General features: G+C 50.2%; 1 long non-coding RNA gene across 2 annotated transcripts in view; it reads left to right on the top strand.

Annotated features, from left to right (window-relative positions):
* The first annotated feature begins 1,312 nt into the window (after positions 1 to 1,312).
* The window catches only part of LOC148382057 (uncharacterized), a 40,826-nt gene continuing 18,099 nt past the window's right edge, over positions 1,313 to 24,039 (top strand). For both annotated transcript variants that reach the window (XR_015854368.1, XR_015854369.1), the window contains exon 1: positions 1,313 to 1,716. This is a non-coding gene — a long non-coding RNA (uncharacterized LOC148382057). The remainder of the gene's footprint in view (positions 1,717 to 24,039) is intronic.

Here is a 24,039-nt window from a genome sequence, read left to right as displayed (position 1 = left end):
CGGTAATGGTGTGCCGCTAACTGATAAGACATCTTCAAATGCTTTGGTGACCTGCGTACCTGTTTTAGCTTTCAAAACTCGTACATATGCACGTTTCGAGAAAATATTGATCACGGTCAGTAAATATTTATATCCATCATTGTAGCGTACTAATGATTGCATATCGCATAAATCTGCTTGAAATTGTCTCATAGGACCTCGAACAAAAACTTTATTTCTAGGAAAGTTTATTCTGGCTGGTTTGTGTAAAGTATAAGCATCTTGATCGGATAAAAAAGCTTTCACTATTTTAATGTTAGTGTTTTTACAGCTAACAGCCGTTGTTCTGTGTAAGCGTGCCTCTCCCCTGAAACTAGCTGGATTTTTAGCACTATAATAGAGCTTTTCAAGACATCTCTTCCCACCCATTGTTAGATGTGGTCTGCTGGATATCGGAGTGTGATCCGGTTAATGAAGCAAACAGGTATGATATTTTGTGATTTTAAATTGAATAAACACAGAAAAACAATCACTTTGTTGGTCACAATAGTTTATTACAAAAAAGAAAATTCAGCTAGTTCTTAGAAACATTACTAATGAGTAGAAAAAAGTATAAAACACACAGCAGTAAAAATAAAAAAAAAAACATGGTAAAAAAAAGAAATTCAACATGGTAAGAAAAATAATGTTTTTCTACAGCACCTAAGGTTTAACATAACGCATTAATGAAAATAACACAGGTGGTGCTAATTTGGACTCAATTAGGGTTTTAAATTTCTTTAGCTCCCTGGTTATATCGTTTGGCAAATGGTATTTAATACAGTCTATAAACAATGTTAGAACAGTCACCAATTGGGCCCACATTTTTCTCACAATATTTCTAAATAATAGTTCGACTTCACTATTACTCAACAACACAATGCCACTAAATTCTTGTTTTATCGAACGGAGACCTTGCATTCATGCGCGAGGTCGTGCAAAATGGCAGCAGCCGTGTTGCGGATGTTTTTAAGAGAGCCAGCTGTCCTAAAATAGAAAAGCATGGTCGATAAAGTTAGCATTCCACAACTCAGCTGTCACTGTTTCATAATTCGCATAGAAGTAAAAGCAATAAACAGGCATGTGTGATGCAACTGGCGAAGATTGTCAAGGGTACACCCGTCACATTTCATTTTTGCATGTTTATTCAAGGCATTGTACAAAAGATGACCGACCTTTAGTTTCACACGTACATAATCTTCCACCACCAGCCATGAAAGGGGCTTTAACTTCATAGCGTATTCTTGCTTACTGACTCGGGCTGGCGTTGAAGTCAGCGATGGTATTAGTTCAAAGTCCATGTCGATCAGCGGGGAGTCCTGCGTCAGAATGTTGCCCCCAGCGGTGGGTGAGGGGTAGTCGACAACGAGTCATCCGCGGCCAGATCCATGTTCCCCGCAAAATCATCGGCTACCCTAGCCTCTGTCTCTGTATTAAGTATGTGGGCAATATCAGCGGCAGATAAACTGGGCAAATCCATACCGTTTTCAGGATAACGCGCGCATGCGTTGTCAAACAGGTCGATGGCACGAGACGAGGACCAATGTTCATGCTGCTGCTCCATCCCGTTTGCTAAGCGGCTCTCGCCGCTGTACCCCGGGGTCGCCTGTAGGCTCTCAGGACTCTCAAACACCTCGAAGGCTGATGATGAAGCTCCAAAGAGACGCGCGGACTGCTGATCGTCGTAGCAGAGCGTTGGTAAGAGATCGCTCACCCGCTCAGCTGTTCGTGACGTCGTGACGCTCGGTTCGGGTGTAGGCATCGGCAAGATGTCAAACCCCTTGGGTGCTGACCACGTTGTAGCAGCCGGTGATCTCGACCCCTCAGGCGGCGCGGCTGGTCGTGGAGCTGCGATGAAAGCTGTGTCGGCCTGGCTTTGCGCTGTGCCAGAGTTGTCAGGGCTGAACCAGAGTGTGATCGTACAACGCGGTACGGTTTGCACACCTCTGGAAAGCTTTTCTCCCGGCCCGTTCTCCACAGGTGTAAAACTTGGTAAAAGTCGTCTGGCGGGTCTTTTTTGAGCCATCTTCTTTCTCTGACGTGTAGAGCGATCTCTTGGTGGTAGGTGTGAAGGATGAGCCCGAAAGCCCTTTCTTATACATATTAGATAGGTATGCTAATGACTACAGCCCCACCTTTCTGTGACAGTAGGTAAAAAAAAAAAAAAAAAAGAGGGGCGCTAGGAAGGTTTGTACTGAAGAGGTGTGAGGAGGGCAAGGGTGGGGGGAGTCTAAAGTTATTTTTTAGTAAGGGTTAATCTAAAGTCAGTTTACGTTTCACCCCGATGTTGTTTGTCCAGACACGGCTAGATAGAAAGAGTCCCGTAATACTGTCACCAAATGCTTGCATTCGTTTATACCATTCTGTTAATGGTACATTCACTATTGTTTGAAAAACTCCACATTCGCTGTTAAACACTTCTAGCATCAGATACAGTAGATCGATTAGCTCTCCATCTTCGTCCCATCAACAGTTTGAGGAGAAACTTTAAGCCGGAAAAAACATCTCCCGCTGGCTGTAATTCTTGAAACCCATGTTACATTCAGCTCACCTTCTAATCCGTATTCATCGAGATATTCAGTCAAAACCTCGGGTAGGAGTTGATTTAAAACATCCCAGTCATTTGAGTTCAACGAACCATGCGTGCTGGACTGGCACACAGTCGTTGTTTGGTCCAGAGCCACCTTGGTTTCTCATGAAGAAAGATAGCTCGCCGACCTCATAAAAATATTTAAATCCCCACAGAGTCTCCGGTGTTAGATACCAGTTCTGCTCAAGTTTTTCTGTAGGAGGCTGTTGCATACGCTTTAGATACATATGTTTCTTCCTAGGCGCGTCTGACAAGTCATCAGGGCCTTTACGGCAAAGATGAATACTGACCGGTGTTTCCGCTATCATGATTTGAGCTTCAGGTTTGCAGTTTAACACCAAAGCTTTAGCTCGCCGCTCGATACTCTGCCGTATTATAGCTGCAGCAGGTCCACCCCCTCTCTCAAACCACACCTCTGTGTATCACGTGTTTTTAGTCAGGACATGTTTTTAACTTGGGCAACTTTCATAAAAACTATCTAAACAAATTGTAACATACGAAATATGCTGGAGGCATATCAAATATACTGAAATATAAGGCCTTCAGAGGCCTTCATCTGTCTCCCTCCAAAATTAAATGCTCCCAACAGCCAGTCTCTTTCTTTCAGATAACTTCGTCAGCATATTGACGTCGTTTTAATGACTCAACCTCAGCTCAAACTATTGTATGTTAAACTTTCTCCTTCAGATGTCTTTTTCAACAAAGTTACACGCAGACAACTCAGAGCCAATAATGTTGACTCTCCTGACTCAACTAGCGGTGGCCCCACAAGCTATTGTATGTCAAATTAGATGCCTTTTTCAACAAAGTTACACAGACAAATCGGAGGCCCCACAAGCTATTGTATGTCAAATTAGATGCAGCAACACCTTGACTATCTCATTCAGATGCCTTTTTTTCAACAAAACTCCCCCCTTGACCCCCTTTCTTTCAACAACCCCCCCCCCCCCCCCCCCCCCTGACCCTAGACGCACTGGTTGATAGCAAATCTAGCTCAGGTGTATCACTTCTCTGGTTTGTTTCACAAAAATACAGGCCCTATTCATGCCCATACATGTCCCCATCCAAAAATGGCGCCAGCAAACCAAAATGGCGCACATGCCCCCCCAATCCAAAATGGCGCTGATTTATGGCGTCATAAAAGGTCATACAACTTTATGACCCCTACCTCATTTACATACAATAGACATCAAGGTTTTATACAGCTAACATCTGGGAGTGTTTGTGTGGATTGACACTGACTTTGGTAGCAGTTGCATGGAAGTTGCCTTGCTTGAATTTCCCTCCAGTCTGGAGCTAAAAGAGAAGACTTTTACTTTGAGAGCAGTCATTGCCTTTGAACCAGGACTGACCCAGGATTCTCTTGGACATTATGTGGCATCCTGCAGGAGGACTGCATATGCCTGGGAGATCTATAATAACCTGGGAAGTGGAGTGAAAGCAGCATCAGTAAATACTAAGATCTTCCCACATGCTGTGTTGTACACATTGCAGTGATGCATTGTTTGAATTGTTGGGAAAAAAATGTTGATAATGTTCCCTTGGACAAAAAGTAATTTTTTCACGTTTTCAAGTTTCTTTTTCTGGCTGTCAACTTCACATATTTGTATTAATTGTTGCATTCATTAATGTTTTGAAACAGACATAGACTCACCAGGTATTTAGGTTGCAGTGAACCTTTGCCATGTCAGATGTAATTGAAAAAAAAAGATCATATAGGCTTATTGATAACAAGAAAATTAATCATTTAGGACGATAAAAACGTAAATACAGAAATGTCCTCGTACTAAAAGCCATTTCTCGCAGTGAAAGTTTTCAGTAAGCTAAAAACAAAAAAACAAAAAAAAAGGATAAGAACATATTTACCTTGTATTCGTCCTGCATCAGGAACATTCTAGGAGCTTGAAATTTGCGACGAAATACGGTGACGTCATCGCTATAAATAAAATTTGTAATATCTGCAAAACCGTAGCAGCACAAACGAAAGTTTTTGCAGCAAAAACCAGCACAAACGAAGCACAAACGAACGGCACTATTTTGAGTCCGTTTGGAAGTAAATAGGGGGGCAGGTCTACGTGACGTCATCGCTATAAAATGAATGTTTAATATCTATGAAACCGTAGCAGCACAAACGAAAATGTTTGCGGCACAAACGAAGCACAAACAAACGGTACCATTTTGGGTCCATTTGGAGTAAAATGGGGGCCTGGGTGACGTCATCGCTATAAAATAAATGTGTAATATCTACAAAATGGAAGCAGCACAAACGAAAATCTTTGCAGCACAAACCAGCACAAACAAAGCACAAACGGACGGTATCATTTTGGGTCCATTTGGAGTAAAATGGGGGGCTGGTGACGTTATCGCTATAAAATAAATGTGTAATATCTACGAAACCGAAGCAGCACAAACAAAACTTTTTGCGGGACAAACCAGCACTAACGAAGCACAAACGAATGGTACCATTTTGGGTTCATTTGGAGCAGATGGGGGGCTGGGTGAACTCTGGATGACCTATAAAATAATCTTTTATAACTAGAAAACCGTTACGACACAAACAAAAAATTTTACGGCACAAACCAGCACAAACGAAGCACAAACGAAACAGACTATTTTCCTTAAATTTTGCGTGGGGTGGGGGGCCAGCTTCACGCAGGTATAAAATAATCTTTTATAACTAGAAAACCGTTACGACACAAACAAAAAATTTTACGGCACAAACCAGCACAAACGAAGCACAAACGAAACAGACTATTTTCCTTAAATTTTGCGTGGGGTGGGGGCCAGCTTCACACAGGTTCCCCGGTTGGCCAGAAATGACAAAAAATCAGTCCCTCGCACACGGAGTTCCACTAAAATTTTGAGATAGTTTCTGTCCGCGACGGCGCTGTCACAATAATGCGTTTGCTGCGGGTGCGCGATGGGACGGAAATGACGAAAAATCAGCTTCTCCAGCCTGGAGATCGACTCAAATTTTAGAATTATTTCTACAAGTGATTGCAACAGCGGTATGACAATAATCAGTCCGCCGCGCTACAGTTGCATGGTTTGATTGCGTGGTCGGATCGAAACGGCCGCGCGCAACGACCACGCGGAATGGCCGATTGCAACGGCCACACGCATTGGCCGATCGGAACTGCATCCCACAACGACCACGCGCAATGGCCGATCGGAAGGTTCCAAAGCCGCACACTTCCATTCGGTTGAAACTGCAAAGACCGATCCGACTTGCGGCGTGCAACGAACGCGCGCAATGACCGATCGCAACAGCCGCGCGCAATAGTGTGCGGCTTTGGAGCGGCCGTTGCAAACGACCGTTGCGATCGGCCATTGCGCGTGGCAGTTCCAATTGTTCATTGTGCGCGGTTTTTACGCACAGTCGTTTCGATGGGCCATTGTGCCCGGTCATTGTGCCACGATTGGAGCGCCGCTGTGTGAATGTTGCCCACCGGCCAAAGCCCAAAACTAAATGAATGGCCCTTTGCACTTTGCGCAATTTCTACAAAAAGGAAGTGTGCAGCTGAAGAGTGGCCGTTGTCCGCAGCCGTTGCAATTGGCGATTGTGCGTGGCCGTTCCGATTGGCCATTGCGAGCGGTCATTGCGCGCGGCAATTTCGATCGGCCATTGCAGTTTCATCCGAGAGGAAGTTTGCAGCTTTGAAGTGGCCGTTGCGCGCGGCCTTTGCAATCGGCCATAGCGCGCTGCCGTTCCGATCAGCCATTGCGCGCGGTCGTTGCGCGTTGGCATTCCGATTGGCCATTGCGTGTGACTGTTGCAATCGGCCATTGCAAACGGTAGTTGCGCACGGCCGCTCCGACCACGTGGTCTGTTCACGCAACTGTAGCGCGCCTGACTCATTATTGAAAGCGGCTTTGGAGCAGCTTTTGCGTGCGCCCATTGCGATCGGCTAATGTAAGCGTTCCGATCGGCCATTGCGTGTGACCGTTGCAATCGGCCATTGCGCACTGTCGTTGCGAGCAGCCGTTCCGATCGGACATTGCGCGCAGTAATTGCGCTGCTGTTGGTGCGCCGCTGTGGGAACGTCACCCTCCAGTCAAAGCCCGCAAGTAAATGAATGGGCCCTAGCATTTTGTGCAATTTCAACAGAGAGGAAGTGGGCAGCTTTGGAGCTGACGTTGCGATCGGCTGTTGCGCGCGGCCGTTCCGATCGGCCATTGATCACGGTCGTCGCGCACGGCAATTCCGATCGGCCATTGCAGTTTCAAACGAAAGGAAGTGAGCGGTTTTGAAGTGGTCGCACGCGGTCGTTGCGCGCCACCGTTCCGACCGGCCATTACGCGCGGCCGTTGCGCTGCTGTGGGAATGTTGTCCTCCAGCCAAAGCCCAAAAATAAACGAATGGGCCTTCGCACTTTGTTCAACCGAAAGGAAGTGTGCGGTTTTGGAGCGGCCGTTGCGCGCGGCCATTCCGATCGGCCATTGCGCGTGGTCGTTGCGCACGGCAATTCCAATCTGCCATTGCAGTTTCATACGAGAGGAAGTGGGCGACTTTGGAGCGGCCGCTGGGTGGGCCCGTTGCGATCGGCTTTTTTGCGTGGCCGTTCCGATTGGCCATTGCGCACGGTCGTTGCGCGCGGCTGTTCCGATCGGCCATTGCGCGCAGTCGTTGCGTGCTGCCTTTCATCGGTCATTGCGCTCCTGTTGGATCGCCGCTGTGGAAATGTCGCCCTCCGAGCAAAAGCCCAAAAGTAGCTGAATTGGCCTTTGCACTTTGTGCAATTTCAACCGAGAGGAAGTGTGCAGGTTTGGAGAGGGCGATGCGCGCGGCCGTTCCGATCCGACCACGCGTCCGACTGTAGCGCGCTGGACTCATTACTGTAAAGCGATGTCGCAGACACTTGTAGAAATAATTCCAAAGTTTGAGTTGATCTTCAGACTAGAGAGGCCGATTTTTCGTCATTTCCGTCTCAACTTCAGCGCGCGGGATGCATTATGATGACAGTGCCGTCGCAGAGGGAAAATATTTAAAAAATTCAGTGGAACTCCGTTTGCGACAGACTGATTTGTCCTCATTTCTGCCCAACCAGGGAACCGCAGCGCGTCACCCGAGTGCACCTCCTCGCGTTCGGCTTGACTTTTTTTCGGCTTCATCGGTCAGACATTGTGCATTTTGAAAGAGGAGGGAAAGGGAGGTTTTCAGCGGCTGCAGGGACCGGGGAGCTGTGCAGTTAGTGTGCCTGAGACAGGTTTTTCGTCATCACTGCCCGACAGGGGAACCATAGCGATCGGCCATTGCTCGCGGTCGTTGCGCGCAAAAATTCCGATTGTACATCGCCGTTTCAACAGAGGGGAAGTGTGCAGCTTTGGAGCGGCCCTTGCAATCAGCCATTGCGCCCCGCCGTTCCGATCGGCAATTGCGCGCGGTCGTTGCGTGCAGCAGTTCCGATCGGCCTTTGCAGTTTACACCGAGAGAAAGTGTGCGGCTTTGGATCGGCCATTGCGTGCGGCGGTTGCGATCAGGCATTGCACGTGGCCGTGCCAAACAGCCATTCCGCGCGGTCGTTGCTTTCGGCAATTCTGATCGGCCATTGCAGTTACAACCGAGAGGAAGTTTGCGGCTTTGGAGTAGCCGTTGCACGCGGCCTTTGCAATCGGCCACTGCGCGCGGTCATTGCGTGTGTGCGTTCCGATCGGCCATTGCGTGTGGCCTTTGCAATCGGCCATTGCGTGCGGTTGTTGCGCGCGGCCGCTCCGACCACGTGGTCCGTTTACGCAACTGTATTGTGCCTGACTCATTATTGTCAGCGGCTTTGGAGCAGCTGCTGCGCGCGGCCATTGCGATCGGCCAATGTAAGCCAATCTGAACGATCGGCCATTGCGCACGGTCGTATCGCGCAGCCGTTCCGATCGGACATTGCGCGCGATCATTGCGCTCCTGTTGGAGTTCCGCTGTGGGTATGTCGCCCTCCAGTCAAATCCCTGAAGTAAATGAATGGGCCCACGAAATTTGTGCAATTTCAACAGAGAGGAAAAGGGCAGCTTTGGAGCGGCCTTGCAAGCTCTCGTTTTGATCGGCAATTGCACGCGGCCATTCCGATCAGCCATTGCACAAGTTCGTCGCGCACGGCAATTCCGATCGGCCATTACAGTTTCAACCGAGAGGAAGTGTGCAGTTTTGAAGCGGCCGTTGCGCGCGGCCGTTGCGATCGTCAATTGCTCGCAGTCATTGTGGTCCTGTTGGAGCGTCGCTGTCGGAATGTCGCCCTCCGGCCTAAGCTAAAAAGTAAATGTGTGTGAATTCGCACTTTGTGCAATTTCAACCGAGAGGAAGTGTGCGGCTTTGGAGTCGCTCTTTCACACGGCCATTGCGATCCGTTGCGCGCGGCCGTTCCGATCGGCCATTGCACAACTGTAGTGCGCCGGACTCATTATTGTAAGCGGCTTTGGAGCAGCTGTTGCGCGCGGCCATTGCGATCGGCCAATGAAAGCGGATCGGAACGATCGGCCATTTTGCACGGTCGTTGCGTGCAGCCGTTCCGAGCGGACATTGCAGTTTCAACCGAAAGGAAGTGTGCGGCTTTGGAGGGGGCGTTTCGCGCTGCCGTTGCTATCGTCCATTGCGCACGGCCGTGCCAATCGGCCATTGCGCGCGGTTGTTGCGCGCGGCAACTCCGGTCAGCCATTGCAGTTTCAACCGAGAGAAAGTGTGTTGCTTTGGAGCGGCCGTTGCGAGCGGCCGTTGCGATTGGCCAAAGCTGGTGACCATTACGATTGGCAATTGCACACAGTCGTTGCGCGCAACAACTCCGATCGGACATTGCAGTTTCAACCGGGAAGTGTGCAGCTTTAGAGGGGCCGTTGCGCGAGGCCGTTGCAATCGGCCAATGCGCGCGGCAGTTCCGATCGGCCATTGCGCGCGGTCATTGCACGCAGCAATTCCGATCAGTCATAGCGGTTTCAACCGAGAGTTAGTGTGCAGCTTTTGAGCTGACGTTGCGAGCGGCCGTTGCAATCAGCAATTGCGCTCGGCCTTTCCGATCGGCCATTGCGCGCAGTTGTTGCGCGCCGCAATTCCAATCGGCCATTCCAGTCATAACCAAGAGGAAGTGTGCGGCTTTTGAGCGGCCGTTGCGCGCTGGGCGCAAGATTATGCCAGGGATGTCGCACACACAAGCGTGAGCGCACACGCGCACACACACGCACATACACACACAAGCACACACACACACACATTCACAGCGTCATATGCAATGAAGCACACAAGCCAGGCAACAAGATGGTCACTGATGGTCGGGGGGTTTTGAGGCGTCATTTGGAGCTTGGACGCGACGCCCGAATGCATCTCCAGCCTTCATCGGTCGGACTTCGTGCATTTTGCAAGAGGAGAGAAGGGGTAGGTTTTCAGCGGCTGACTTCCAAAAGTAAAAAAATGAGCTTTTGCACTTTGTGCAATTTCAACCGAAAGGAATTGTGCGGATTTGGAGCGGCCGTTACATGCGGCAAAGGCGATCGGCCATTGGGCGTTGCCGTTGATATCGGCCGTTGCGTGCGGTCGTTGCACGCGGCAATTCCGATCGGCCATTACAATTTCAACCAAGGGGAAGTGTACTGCTGTGGAGCGACCGTTGCACACGGGGGTTCTGATCGGCCATTGCGCACGGCCGTCCGATCGGCCTTGTGCGGGGTCTTTGCACGCGGCCGTTCCGATCTGCCATTTCACACGGTCGTTGTGCATGGCCGTTCCGATCAGACATTGCGCGCAGTCGTTTTGTGCAGCAATTGCGTGCGGCCGTTGCAAGCGGCCGTTGCGCGCGGCTGTTGCAAGCGGCCGTTGCATACTTCTGGTGGTTACCTTTATTTATTACTTGACTATTGTTATTTTCAGTTCCTATATTCGTATTTATATTTACTGTGTTTCCTGGACTATAAATAGCAGTTTTTTTCATAGTTTGGCTGGAGCTGTGACTTATAATCAGGAGTAATTTATATGTGAAATTGTTAACACAATATTACTTGATCATTAATACATTACTTAGTATAGTTCATCACGTCACATATTATTTTAACTTTGAACCACATGAGGGCGCACTAGGCCTGTGGAATAACTGGCTTGTTAACGGCAATGATCTTAAAAGGCCTGCCTGATACTTATAAACCATTCTCTGTACACGTTACGCAGAGTGATGAGAAGATGACATTTGCTGAGTTTAAGACCAAACTGAGGAGTTATGAGAGAACAGAGAAGTTTGGCGCTTCTGGCTCTGGAGAGGACAGTGTGATGAAAGTCAGAGGAAGAGACAACTGGAGCGCAAAGCTTACATGTTACACCTGTGGTCAGAAGGGCCACAAAGCCGCGGACTGTGCGTCAGCTGTTGGAGAGTGCAAAGAGCCGAGGCAGTGGTGCAGCTTCCGCAAAAGTGCCATGCACAAATACGCGCACTGTCGACGCAGAAAGCGGAAGAAGGTGAAGCAAGCGGTGGATGAGGAGGACCATACGTTTGCATTCAAGGTCCAACTGGAGGACGCCCCGGTCGGAGTCAAGGCGAAGGGTCTTCTGGTCGACTCAGGAGCGACAAAGCACATCATCACTGACATCGGGAGATTTGTGCAGTTTGACCCAAATTTCAAGGCTCCGAGCCATAATCTGGAGTTGGCTGATGGAGAGTGTGCCACAGGGATTGCGCAGAGGAAAGCCACTGCCAAGTTGCGCTTGAGAGATGATAAAGGCAGCGTTGTGGATATGTTTCTGATGGAGGCGCTCTATGTGCCATCATTTTCCCAGGACATCTTTTCTGTTAAAGCGGCTACAGCGCAAGGAACGACAGTCACCTTCAAGGAGGGACAGAATCAGCTCATCCATAAAAATGGTACCGGTTTTGATATTCATATGAATTTGTTGGCTATGACAAAAACAGTTCAGCATATCTTATTTTCTATCCAGAGACAGGGAAAGTACCGTATTTGCCGGTGTATTTGTTAACCTTTTTCGATCCAAAATCGACCGAAAAAAATCGACCTCGACTTATACACCGAGTCATAAAATTTAACTTCGTATTCATCGCTTCAAATGTGATGGTAACCAAGGCCGTTTCTCATGCATCTCATTGTGCGTTGCACTTAGAAAATTTGAACCGGGCGGCGTGCGCGAGTGCGCGGCCCGCTGGAAGTCGAATGAGGCGCCGCGACCACCTCCGCGGTGCTTATAAACAGCCGATCCGCTCGGCGGGGGCTATTTTCGGCCACTTGGCTCGTGCGCACGGCCTCCCGGATGTGCCGGGCGGGTGCGCGAGCTCGCCGGCCGCTGGAAGTCGAATGAGGCGCCGCGACCACCTCCGCGGTGCTTATAAACAGCCGATCCGCTCGGCGGGGGCTATTTTCGGCCACTTGGCTCGTGCGCACGGCCTCCCGGATGTGCCGGGCGGGTGCGCGAGCTCGCCGGCCGCTGGAAGTCGAATGAGACGCCGCGACCACCTCCGCGGTGCTTATAAACAGCCGATCCGCTCAGCGGGGGCTATTTTCGGCCACTTGGCTCGTGCGCACGGCCTCCCGGATGTGCCGGGCTGGTGCGCGAGCTCGCCGGCCGCTGGAAGTCCAATGAGGCGCCGCGATCTCCTCCGCGGTGCTTATAAAGTGCCAATCCGCTCGGCTTGGAGCTATTTCCGGCCTCCCGTTGGTGCCGGGCGGCGTGCGCGAGCTCGCCGGCCGCGATCTCCTCCGCGGTGCTTATAAACAGCCGCATGCGCACGGCCTCCCGGAATTTGAACACATTTCGTCAATAAATTTCACATATTGAATTTTGAAGTTTAATATAATGCAACAATTGAGCTCGACTTATACAAAGGATATATCATAAAATCGTAAATTTCCGTCGAATTTTAGGGGGTCGACTTATACACCGAGTCGACCTGTACACCGGCAAATACGGTAATCAAAAATAGACTGGTGAAGTTTGTTACAAAAAGTTTTATTGAATATGATACTCAGACAGATGACCTGTATGAACATTTTGAGTCTAGAAAAAGGGTGGAGACCCCACAACCAAAACCGGATGAGACACAACCAATCCCACCTGATGTAAAAATAGAGTTTTGTGATTCAAACTTAAAATGTGATGGTGAGAGCAGCCAGAGTGGTCGTTATCCAAAGCGAGAGAGGAGAGCCCCTCAATATTATACAGATTGTGATTATGAGGTAAAATGTGATGAGACATTCACAAGTATTGATTATTGTTATCGTGTGACTTCTAATGTCCCACGAACCCCAAAAGAAGCTTTGAGTTCTTCTAAATCAGAACAGTGGGCCACAGCTATGAAAGAGGAAATGGAGTCTCTAATAGAGAATGATACTTTTACTTTGACGAGCAGGTTATAGTCAAGTGGCAGGATTAGACTATAAGCAGTGGGCCAAAGCTTTGAAAGAGGAAATTGACTCTCTAATAGAGAACAATACTTTTACTTTGACGACTTTACCAGATATGTAGCAAAAGGTTGTTGTCAAGTGGCAGGATTAGACTATAATGAAACCTTCTCACCAACTGCTGATATGACTTCTGTTCCTATTTTGATGCAGCTCGCAGTACAGTACAATTTAGTGCTACATCGGATGAATGTTGAAACAGTATATCTCCATAATCTATAGACTGTGTGATTTACATGGAGCACCCTGAAGTGTTTGAGGTTAAGTCAAAAACAGGAGAGAAACTAGTGTGTAAGCTCAATAAGTCACTGTATAGTTTGAAACAGTCAGGACGAAACTGGAATAGGATGTTACACGATTTCCTTATTGAAAATGGTTTTGTTCAAAATATTGCTGACTATTGTGTTTACTGTAAAAAATGTTGGAAATGACAGAGTTCTAGTGATTATTTGGGTTGACGATTTTCTTGCAGCGAGTAATGTTGAAATGCTCAGTGAAGTGAAGTATATGTTAGGGTACAAATTCAAAATTAAAGATCTTGGGAAACTAAGACGTTTCCTTGGCAATGATTTTACCCAGACAAAAGATGAAGTCAAAATGAATCAAAAGAGGTACATCACAAAAATTCTTGGCAGGTTTGACAAGACTCACTGCAAGCCAAGGTCAACACCATGTGAAATGAAATTTACATTTAACAATGATGATCTACCTACTGATCCTGTAAAATATCGAGAAGTGGTTAAAAGTTTGATTTATGTAATAACATCTACTCGACCAGATCTAAGTTTGGTTTTTGGTAAATTATCCCAATACTTGTCTGAACTTAAAGAACAGCACTGGGTGGCAGCTAAACATGTTCTGAGATGTTTGAAAGGCACTCTGGACCAGGAGTTATGCTATATGAAGCAAAATGTAAACTTGAAGCTTGTTGCCTATAGTGATGCAAACTGGGCAGCTGACCAGAATGACCGGCGCAGTGTTACTGGTTACTGCTTTAGTTTGTCCGAGGCTGGGGCTATTGTTTCCTTGAAATCTCAGAAACAGCCTACAGTCGCCTTATCTACATGTGAGGCCGAATACATGGCTCTGTCTGCAACAACTCAAGAAAGCTTACATCTGGTCAACCTATTGAAAGGAATGGACAATACTTTGAACTTTATACCTGTGACTGTTTTTGAGGACAATCAGGGTGCTATTGCTCTCTCCAAAAACCCTGTGTGTCGACAGCGATGCAAACATATTGATAAATCAGATACCGTTTTGTTCGCTCTGTTATTTCAGAAGGCAAAATTCTTCTTCTCTATTGCCCTACGGATGATATGGTGGCCGATGTTTTTACCAAGCCTGTTGCTAAGGTCAGGATGGAGAAATGTGTATGTTTTCTATTTGGTGACTGAACTATGGACTTGGGAAATTGAAATGTGCACTGTATACTGTATGTTTGTGTGTCAATTAAGGAACAAGCGGGGGTGTTAATATGTCATCTCCCTAATTGACCCTGTGACCCAGTGAGTGTGTGTGTGGTTACACACCTGTGTGCAATCCATAAATGGCAGCAGCTCATTCACAAAGGTGATCACATGCAGGCCAAACCAAATTCATGTCTCTGCCTTATATTTGTCCTCTGCCTTTATCCGTCTGCACCGGCTCTTACCGCGATGGCTGGGCCAAACATAGTTCATGTATCATGTGATTATAAAAAGCATTTAGATTTTCAGTGCTCCAGACAGTTATTTTTTTTTTGGGGGGGGGGTCAATATGGCTCTTTGAACATTTTGGGTTGCCGACCCCTAATCTAGGCGGTCAAAGACACGCTCCAGACAGACAGGTCCGCCAGGGAGTTAACCCAGAATGAAGCCAAACAGTACCACATCCATCAAGGTTTTGTGGTCTGCTGCCGAATGTGCACAATATTAGAGCAAATCTTTAAAGAAACTGACCGGAGAACAGCGGCAGCAAGTCGCGCTATCATTCGCTCACATCCGGTTTGCTCCAATATATTTACTGTTACTGTCAGGGGTTTCCAGATTATCCTTATCGTATGATTATGTTGGAATGCAACCTGTAATAAATAACCTGGTTAGATTAGTTTTATGCTTATAGTGGAATGTAACCGGTAATAAATAACCTAGCTTGTCCCATCCTACACAACGTCGTAAAACACCCCCTGATATGTTTTCACTAGAGGACAAGGGCTTTCTCTATCCAGTCCACTCTTACCCCCACTCTGTTTTTTTTTTTTTCTTAATAAATATGCTCCTGCGGGAGGGAGAGTCAGACTTCATTCAATCATCGCTGTATGCAAAGCAATAAACTCTCCACCTGCAGGTGTCTAAAAGGACTTGCTTGTCTCACGTGTGGTTCTTGCAAAATAAGTTAGAGTGAGCACAACTCTAACAGTTACAGTCAAACCTCGGTTTTGGAATGTACCGGTTCTCGAACAAATCTGAATTCGAACGAAAAATTCGAAATTTCTTTGCTTCAGTTGTCGAACAAAATTCGGCGGTCGAACCTCGCGAGATGAGCCCAAAGGACCCGAGAAAATCGGACTGCACGGCCTGGATGCCGACTGACTCCGTTCGTTATTGTATTTTTGTTACTTTGAGGATTGCATTAAACCCTAATCATGGCTCCAAAGAAAGCAAGTCGGCGCAGTAAAGCCATCCTAAAACACAAAGATGCTCTTAAAGCAATGCGACAGATAGTGCCCGGCGCGCTGCGGTTTCGCGATCAGACCAAATTAAAATCCCTGCGACCTGAGGGCCACTTAAATTTTGGTTTGTACATTAGGACTTTGAGAATATTTTCTAAATTTCAGCGTCGGCTCTGTCACAATAATGAAGTGTCGCAGTCGGCAGCGCCCTACGGTTGCGCGTTCGGTGGTGCGCTGAGGTTGCGCGATCGGACAAAATAGCGCAACTTAAAAAATGCCTTCGAACCGCCTTCTGGAACAAATTGTGCTGCTCTGAGACGACGCTGCGCCGAGTTGGCGCTGCGCCGAGACGGCGGAGAGGGCGCCACGAGGGTGCTGCAAAGGGTGCCAAGTGGGCAATGAGCCGAGAGGGCACATCGGCTGCACCGAGTACATAATGTGCCGGGTCTCGCCACAGCGTTCTCTTGGCGCGGTGTGACGCGGCGCCTTCTCGGCGCGGCGCTGCAAGCTCGTGCTCCCTCTCGCCGCAGTGCCGAGAGGGCCCTGCGTCGAGAGGGTGCACGCGCTGCGCCGAAATGGCACTGCGCGGCGCCGAGAGGGCGCAGCAGCTAGAGGGCCCGCGCGGTGCGCCGAGGGGGTGCGCGTTGTGAGGTCGCCATGCCGCACCGAGAATGAGCCGCACCGTGGCGATGGGCCTTGGGGCGAGAGACACCGCACCTAGAGGCCGCGCGCCGTGAGGCCGCTTCGCTGAGAGGACGCTGCACCCAGAGGGCCCTGCACCAAGAGGGTGCTGGACCGAGAGGGTGCGCGTGCTGTTAGCGCTGCGCCTAGAGGGCGGGCCCAGGGTGGGCCAAGATGGCGCACGCGTGCTGCACCAAGAGTGCACTGCGTCGACAGCGCAGGCACACTGCGCCAAGAGGGCACGGTACTGACAGGTCAAGCGTGCTGCGCACCGAAAGGTTGCTGCGCCGAGAGGGCGCCCTGCTGCGCCGCGTCGAGAGAGAGCCGCGCCAATAGGGCGCCGCGCCATGGCGGAAGGGTGTGGCATGGCGCCACGAGGTCGGCGTGGATAGAGGGCACTGCCGCGAGAAGGCGCCATGCCGAGAGAGCGCACGGCAAGAGGGTGCCGCACCGAGAGGGTGCCGCGCTGCGTCGAGGGGGCGCGCGTGCTGCATGCGCTGCGCGAGATACGCATGCTGCGCACACTGCACTGTGATGGCGGGACGAGGGTGCGTTGGGGCGAGAGGGAATTGTGCAGCAAGAGCGCTGCACCGAGAGGGTGTTGCGCCAAGAGGACACTGCGTCAAGAGAGCGCTGCATCGAGAGGGATCCCGCGCTGCGAGCGCTGCTGCGAGAAGCCGCGCGTGTCCTCTCGGCGCACCCTCGGCGCAGCCTCTCGCAGCAGTGCGGGATCCCTCTCGACGCAGCGTTCTCTTGGCGCAACACCCTCTCGGCGCAGCGCCCTTACCGCACAGCTCCATCTTGCCGCATCGCACCCTCGGCCCGCCATCACAGCGCAGCGTGCGCAGCGTACGCAGCGTGCGCAGCGTGCGCAGCGTGCGCAGCACGCGTATCTTGCGTAGCGCATGCAGCACACGCACCCCCTCGACGCAGGGCACCGCCTCTCGCCGTGACCTCTCTCGCCATGGTGCGGCGCTCTATCGACGCGGCTCTCTGTCGGTGCGGCGCAGCACGGCACCCTCTCGGCGTGGCAACCTCGGCATCCTCGCGTCACTCTCTTGGCGTGACACAGCTTTCTCTCGGCGCGACGCAGCACTCTCTCGGCACGGTGCCTTCTCAGCGCGGCGCCCTCTTGGCGCGTTACACCCTCGGCCCACTCTGCCGGCGCAGCGCGCGTAGCGCGCACATGGCTCGTGTCTTCTCTACGCATTTCGCACACTGTCGGTGCGGCGCCTTCTCGGTGCGGCGTCCTCTCAGCGTGGCGTCCACTCAGAGCTGCTCTCTCTTGACGCAACACGGCGCCTTCTCGGCGCCCTGTTGTCGCAGCATGGCCCCTACTTGATGTAGAACGGCGCCCTATTGACACCGTGCCCTCCTAGCGCAGCGCGCGCACGTTCTCTGGGCGCAGCGCACACTCTGCACAGTGCGCTTGACCCGTCAGTGCAGCGCCCTCTCGGCGCAGTGTGCCAGGGCTGTCGGCGCAGTGCCCTCTCGGTGCAGCACGCGTGCGTAATCTCGGCGCAACCTCGGCCCACCCTCTAGGCGAAGCGCTCACAGCGCGCACACCCTCTCAGTCCAGCACCCTCTCGGCGCAGGGCCCTCTCGGTGCGGCGCCCTCTCGGCGCCGCGCCCTTACGATGCGCAACCTCTAGGTGTGGTGCCTTGTCGCCGTGAGGCCCGTTTTGCCGCGGCACAGCTCCCTCTTGATGCAACGCAGCGACCACTCGGCGCGCACCCTCTTGGTGTAGTGCCGAGAGGGCCCTGCGCCGAGAGGGCCTTGCGCCGAGAGGGCGCGTGCGCAGTGAACGCAGCATCGAGGGGTTGCACCGAGAGGGTGCCGGACCAATAAGCAGCAGCGCCGAGCGGGCGCTGCTCTCGCCTCGCGGCACCCTCTTGACAGTGCCCTTCGGCACAGCGCACGCGCGCGCCCTCTCGGTGCAGCGCCCTGTCGTCGCAGCCCAGTGCAGTGCGGTGCAGTGCGGTGCAGTGCGGTGCAGCGCGGTGCAGCTCGGTGCAGCGCGATGCAGTGGTGCAGCGCGGTGTAGAGCGGTGCAGCGCCGCAGTGCAGTGCAGCGGTGCAACGCGGTGCAGCGCGGTGCAGCGTGGTGCAACGCGGTGCAGCACGTTGCAGCACCATAGCGCGGTGCAGCGCGGTGCAGCAATGCAGCGTGGCGCCCTTTCGGGAAGGCGCCCTTTCGGGAAGGCGCCCTTTCGGGGCGGTTCCCTCTAGGTGCAGTGGGCTCTCGGCGCAGTGACCTCTCAGCACAGCCCGCAGGCCCTCTCGACACGACGCCCTCATGGCGCGGCACAATTCTGGTCCCCTATCGTTGCGACAACTTCTTGGTGCAGACTTCTCTGGGCGCAGCTTTTTCCCGGTGCCCTCGCGCTAACCTCGTGGCAAGGCACCCTCTTGGCGCGGCTGACTCCAGGGATGAGAACGGCAAGTGTGAAAAACCACTGAAAAGTAGCCGTGGTTCGAGGTCCGCATGACCCAATTGGGGAGCCACATACCCCATTGAGGAGCCGCATGGTGTATTTGAGTGGACAATGTTCTGTGCCTCCATTGTTGAGGCAGCCGACCTGAGGTGTTGCCATAAGGTTGTCGGTGCCTGTTGTAGCGACAATCCCCAAACCCACTGGTGGAACTTTGCAGTAAGGGATGCCGTCAAGCTGAAGAAGGAGTCCTGTCAGGCCGTTTTGGCCTGTGGGACTCCGGAGGCAGCCGACAGGTCGGCCAAGTGGAACGCGGCTTTGGCAGTTGCTGAGGCATGGGAGGAGTTTGGCCAGGCCATGGAGAATGATTTCCGGATGGTTTCGAGGATATTCTTGTCCACCATCCGGCGTCTCAGGAGGGGGAAGCAGTTTACAGTGGAGATGGCTTGTGCTGACATCAACTTGGGAGGTCGTGAGTCAGAGGAGAGAATACTTTGAAGACCTCCTCAATCCACCAACAACCCTTCCATTGCGGAAGCAGGGCCTGGAGACTCTCAGGTGAACTCACCAATCTCTGGATTCGAAGCCACTGAGGTAGTTAAAAAACTCCTCGGGGCAAGGCCCCAGGGGTGGATGAGATCCGTCTGGAGTTTTTAAAGGCTCTGTATGTTGTGGGGCTGTCATAGTGGACACGCCTCTACAGCATTATGTGGACATCGGGGACGATGCATCTGGATTGGCAGACTGGGGTGGTGCTTTCCCTCTTTGAGAAGGACCAAAGGGTGTGGACCAACTACAGAGAAAATACTCCTCAGCCTCCCTGGTAAGGTCTATTCAGGGGTGCTGGAGAGGAGGGTCCGTCGAATCACGGATTCATGAGGAGCATTTTTGCAGACAACGTGATGCTGTTGGCTTTTTCAAGTTGTGATCTCCAGCTCTCACTGGAGCGGTTCACAGCCGAGTGTGAAGCGGTCGGGATGAGGTTCAGCACCTCCAAATCTTAGTCCATGGTCCTCAGTCGGAGAAGGGTGGAATGCCCTCTCCGGATCAGGAATTAGATCCTGCCCCAAGTTGCGAAATCAAGTATCTTCGGGTCTTGTTCACGAGCGAGTGCAGGATGGAGCGTGAGATCGACAGGCGGATCGGTGCAGTCGGCTGTCGGCTGTAATGTACCAGTCCGTCGTGGTGAAGTGAGAGCTGAACCAAAAGGCAAAGCACTCAATTTACCGGTCAATCTGTGCTCCCGCCCTCACCTATGGTCATAAGCTATGGGTCGTGATCGAAAGAATAAGATCCCGAACGCCAGCGGCAGGGATGAGTTTCCTCCGCAGGGTGTCCGGGCCTTCCTTTAGAGATAGGGTGAAAAGCTCGGTCATCCTGGAGAGACTCTGAGTCGAGCCCCTGCTCCTCCACGTTGAGAGGAGCTAGATGAGGTGGCTCGGGCATCTCATCAGGATGCCTCCTGGATGCCTCGTTGGGGAGATGTTACGGGCATGTCCCACCGGCAGGGGACCCCGTGGACTCCCCAGGACGCACTGGAGAAACTATGTCTCAGCTGGCCTGGGAACGCCTTGGGATCCCCAGGGATGAGCTGGACGAAGTGGCTGGGGAGAGGGAAGTCTGTGAGTCGCTCCTAAAGCTGCTGCCCCCGTGACCCGACCGCAGATAAGCGGAAGAGGATGGATGGATGGATGGATGGATGGATGGATGGATGGATGGATGGATGGATGGATGGATGGATGGATGGATGGATGGATGGATGGATGGATGGATGGATGGATGGATGGATGGATGGATGGATGGATGGATGGATGGATGGATGGATGGATGGATGGATGGATGGATGGATGGATGGATGGATGGATGGAAACTTAATATTTTGCAACATATATACAAACACATATCTTGTTATCAAAGAACACTCATATCACCTACCTTTTGGAAATGAATTGTGAAAGTTAAAGTTATAGTTAGCATATAAATCAAAACATATGACAAAATATAAAAACTATAGTACCTTACCACAGTTGTACTAAATTCATTTTGTCTTCGCTTATGAATTAGTTGACTGGTTCTTTCATCACGGAAAACTCGTTTAGGTAGTTTTTCTTACCTTACATGTTTCGGCGTGTATTTTCGCCTTCATCAGTGTGTCTGGTGTAGTTGTCTTTATCAGCTAATGAATGGCTCATGTGTTTGTTAGTACCAGCTCAGTGGCCTAGTAGTAGAGTGTCCGCCCTGAGACTGGAAGGTTGTGGGTTCAAATCCCGGCCGGGTCATACCAAAGACTATAAAAATGGGACCCATTGCCTCCCTGCTTGGCACTCAGCATTAAGGGTTGGAATTGGGGGGTTAGATCACCAAATGATTCCCGGGCGCGGCACCGCTGCTGCCCACTGCTCCCTTCGGGGATGGGTTAAATGCAGAGCCAAATTTCACCGCACCCAGTTGTGTGTGTGACAATCATTGGGACTTTAACTTTAACTTTAATGAAGGTGTGGCTCACCTGTCAGATTTGTTAGGTGAGTCACGCCCTCTCCTGTCCGTTCACCCCTCCAGAATGCTGCTCCAGGTGGTAGAGAGCATGAAAGCTCCCTTGTCCGTGTTGATGGTCCTCAGGCCCTGCTTGCGGATCTCAATGGGCTCTCTGATCCAACTCTGATGTTTGTTATCTTCGGTACGGATGACTATGGCCTTCTCCCAGGCCATTATGTGATTTTCTTTTTTGCAATGGTCGGTGATGGCTGACTTGTAGTGTTCCTGTTATGCTTGTTCTTTTTTTTTCCTCAGTTGTCTTGTTGCTGTCTCCTTCTCACACTCCTTCTTGTGTTTATTGTTTCTCGTAGTAAAGTTCCTCCCGGTCTCCCCGATGTACGATTTATTGTATAATTTGCGTGGGATTTCGTATATGGAGTTGCATTTGATTTGCGTGTGTATTTTGTCCTTTGGATGAACCAGTATCTGACGGAGTGTTGTGTGTGGTTTGACCGGGGTGTTTATGTGTGTTTTCTCAAGGCTCTTTGGATGCGTTCCGTAACCCCTCACGTACGGAAACGTCACAATTCCTCTGTGTTCAATGGTACTTGTTTGTTTTTTCTTTCCCCCTGTGTTGTGTTGTTTTTGACCTGTCCTTCACTTTTAGTTATTGCCACTGTGGATACTGACACCTTTTAAGTGCGTGTCGTATGTGTTTTTCTTCCTGTGTTCTGTCATCCTGGTCCGTGATTATTGTTGTACGTTCGTGTAATGCTCTGAATACTGACAGTTTGTGGATAGTGGGGTGTTAAGATGTCCAGGCCAGGTATTGGTCGGTGTGTGTGGGTTTTCTGTGTACTTTTATTTTTATATCTCTGTTGTCTGTGTGGTGTATGTTTATGTCCGGAAAGGCTATGGATTGATCCGTTTCCTCTTCGTGAGTGAATTTTATGCTGCCAGTGGTGTCTATGTTGTTGAAATGGTATGTGAGGTGTTGTGTATGTACTGTTTCCACTATTTCCAGATTGCCGTCTATGTAGCGTTCCCATAATGTGGGTCTGTATTCATTCAGGGCTGTTGAGTTCTTTCTGTTGCAGGTGCTCCATGAAAAAACTGCACATGGTGTCAGACCATGGGGAATCCTTCTTTCTTTCTGTAAATTGTGTTTCTGAATTGGAAGTATATGGAAGTGGCAATGAGATGGAGTAGCTGAAGGATGTCCTGTACTGTTTGAATGATGTCCTGTACTGTTAGATTTGTGCATTTTTTGAGTGTCCTGTCTGCTAATAATCTGTCATGCACTATGTGTATGGTGGCCTGTGTGGGTGTTTTTGTGAAGAGTGAAATAACCTCATTTGATATGAACAACTCATGTTTTTGTACTTTTATGTGGTTGAGTTCTGTGGTGGGATGTTTTGACTTTTTGCAATGATGATCTAAGTCCCAGAAATGGTTTTATTATTTCTGTGAGTCATTTTGAAAGGTTGTATGATCCTATGCTGTCTACAATGGGGCGGAGAGGTGTACCTCGTTGATGGATTTTAGGTATACCGTAGATCTTGGGAATGATGTTTGCTGTGGGTAATAAGTGATTGTATGATTGGTTTTGTATTTTATTTTCGAGGACTGGTTTAAGTCACCAGTTTCAAACTCAAGTTCCGGGGGCCAGATTTGGCCGGCCACATCATTTTATGTGGCCCGCAAAGACAAATTGTGCATTAAATCCGTGTGTCATTTCTAGAATTGCAAATTGTCTTCACTTTTAATAATGTCTTTGTTTTGTTTGTAATATTTGACCAGTTTTTACTCATCTGATTTGAAAATGAGTTATTGGTTAATTTGTTTTGAGATTTTACTGCCTATAATTTGAGGTGCTCATACATTTAATTGGGTTGACAGTCATAATAACCCTCCGAAAGAAGCTATGACTACAATGCGGCCTGCGAAATAAAAGAGTTTGACACAACTGGCTTAAATCTAGGGTTAGGGTTTCAAAGTAGGGTTTCATACCAGAGTTAGGGTTTCAAAGTAGGGTTCAAAGCTAGCGTTAGGGTTCTAAAATTGAGTTTAAAGCTACAGTTAGGATTTCAAGTGCCATCGGACCGCTAAAAAGTGTACATGCGCTCTCCTGGTGCTTTTTTCGGCCACCTCGTGCGTGTGCGCGGCCTCCCGGTAGTCCCAGGAGCGCGTGGAAAAGGCACAAAGTGCCGTCGAAAGGGAGAAGAGGCGGATATGCGCTAAGTGCGAGTGACGGTGTATTGACTTGGCATGTCTGCCAGAGGGAGGTAATTCCCCGCTACAGCTGCAGCGGCAGCGCTGAAAAGTCTCCCCGAGCCCCTGGAACTCTTCGCGTGTCAGGCAGGGAACAAGGCGGAGGACTCGGGTGCAGAGTCTTTCTTTTCTCTGATTTATTCCAACAACTGAAGATCAAAAAATACAACTCAAGGCGCCTCTTGCGAGGGAAACACTCGGCAAAAAGTCCAAACAAAAAGCGTCGCACTCGGGCGAGACAAAAAGGGCTATGGGGAACAAGGCACTAACAAAAGGCGTCGCTCTGTGGCGAGACAAAACGGAGGAATCTTACTGGGAGTTCGGACGTCAAGGAATCGCTGGTGGTCGGGACGAGGCAAGACACACTGGCACAAGACAAGGGGAAGACACGGACTAAATACACACAAAAGGGCTGGGACGCAGGTGCTGACAATTAGGTGCACACAATCGGGATCAGGAAATACAAGACAACCGAAAACAGAGGAAGGAAACACGAACTGAAACGGAAGGGATGACAAAATAAAACAGGAGGTGAAGTTAC

This window comes from Syngnathus floridae, chromosome 19 (genome assembly GCF_059516105.1).
Source record: "Syngnathus floridae isolate MCC-2025c chromosome 19, RoL_Sflo_1.0, whole genome shotgun sequence".
In the NCBI taxonomy this organism is placed as follows: domain Eukaryota; kingdom Metazoa; phylum Chordata; class Actinopteri; order Syngnathiformes; family Syngnathidae; genus Syngnathus; species Syngnathus floridae.
The sequence above is the reverse complement of the archived record's forward strand: the minus strand, read 5'-3'. Positions and strand labels throughout refer to the sequence as shown.